Consider the following 1890-nt stretch of genomic DNA (forward strand, 5'->3'; position numbering starts at 1 on the left):
ATCCCTTGATTGAATCAAGTTACAAGATATTAAAACAAAGAATAAAAACAAATCAAAGCTTCTTAAACAAGCAAATATAACAATGTAAACAAATAAAGTAAAGAGAAGCCCTCAAACGAGTTTTGAAGATGGAGGAGCTCGACTTCTTCTTTACTTGACCCTCTTCTGATTTGGCACGAAGTAGAGGATCACCGCGGCAGCACACGGATGGTGAGGAAGCTTGGAATACACTTGGAAGCTCTTCTTCTCTCTATTTCACTTTGAATGGCCCTTATTGTGCTTATGGGAGATTTCCCTTGGAATCTCTTCCCTAAATGTTTTCTCCCACTTCCATCGGTTCTCTCCTAGCTCTCTTCTCGTTTTTATAGCTTTAGATGGAGTGGAAACAAGAATATAGCCGTTAGAGACAAAAATAGAGCCGTTGGAACCAGTCTGCAGCTCCTGACAATATGGACCGTTGGGTTTGGAGTCGACTCGCCGATCAGGAGTCGGCTCGGCTGTAGCAGGAGTCGACTCGAGCTTTTCCGGAGTCGACTCGGCAACTGTTCCAAGTTTGAATTAAAGTTGCCGTCTTGACTGGGAGTCGACTCGACTTAACCCGGAGTCGACTCGCCAACTTCTGGCGCTGACCTGGCAATTTTGGAGTCGGCTCATCCTCTGTAGTCTGTGGATCCAAATTTGAATTTTGTCCACTCGAGTCGACTCGACTGTCCTGGGAGTCGACTCGAATCTCAGAGCCCGAACTCCCGATTCTCTGTCTTTTGGCTCATCCAGTCTTGGAGTCCGACTCGAACTTCCTTGGAGTCGACTCGGCTCTCAGTTTCCGAAAGTTGGTCTTCTGCCATCTTAGTGTAGCGCTGCCTTGGAGTTGACTCGAGCTGTCTGGGAGTCGACTCGAATCTCAGAGTCGGAAAACTGATCCTCTGTATTTTGGAGCCGCGCTGCCTTGGAGTCGACTCGACTTGTCTTGGAGTCGACTCGCCTCTCAGAGACGAAAATACCGTCTTCTGTCTTGGGGTTGCGCTGTCTTTGGAGTCGACTCGGACTTTGTGGGAGTCGACTCGAATCTCAGTATCCAAAAACTGCTTCTCTGAGTTTTTCCCTTGTGTACCACTGAGAGTCGACTCTCGCTTTCTTTGGAGTCGACCTACCAACCATCGGAGTCGACTCGCGTTTCCACTGGAGTCGACTCGAATCTCAGACCCGAAAACTGCTCTCTGACTTTTCTGCCTGTGACTCCTAGGAGTCGACTCATACTTCCCCGGAGTCGACTCGGTAAACATTGGAGTCGACTCGAATTCCTCAGGAGTCGACTCGAAGACTATTCTTTCGAATTTTCCTTTGATTTTACTCCTCCAATTTGAACCTTTTGAACTTTAAACTTGGGCCAATGAATTGTAGCTTTCTTCTAACTTTTCTTGAGAGCTTTTGGAGGCCTTCTTGTGTTCTTCCAACTTGCTATGTTCCTTGCAAAATAAATATCTTTCTCCTTGCAACATAAACATTAGTATCTATACTTCAAGGTTTTGTGATCATCAAAATCAATCTATGAATCAATCTTTGGGTCATCACCATCCTTCCGATAGATACTTAGGTATACTAGAAGAGGATACCGAGAAAATGTTCCTAGTGGGAGATAGGGATCACATACAGGATCCCAAAACCTACAACGAGGCGATATCAGATATCGATTCCGAAAAATGGTTGGAAGCTATGAAATCAGAGTTAGACTCCATGCATTCCAACCAAGTCTGGACCCTAGTAGATCCACCAAAAGGTATTGTACCTATTGGATACAAATGGATCTACAAAAGGAAGATAGGTTCGAATGGAAAGATAGAGACCTATAAAGCAGGGCTAGTGGCGAAAGGGTATAGTCAACACGAAGGC

Source organism: Phoenix dactylifera, unplaced genomic scaffold (genome assembly GCF_009389715.1).
Source record: "Phoenix dactylifera cultivar Barhee BC4 unplaced genomic scaffold, palm_55x_up_171113_PBpolish2nd_filt_p 001720F, whole genome shotgun sequence".
Taxonomy (NCBI): Eukaryota; Viridiplantae; Streptophyta; class Magnoliopsida; order Arecales; family Arecaceae; genus Phoenix; species Phoenix dactylifera.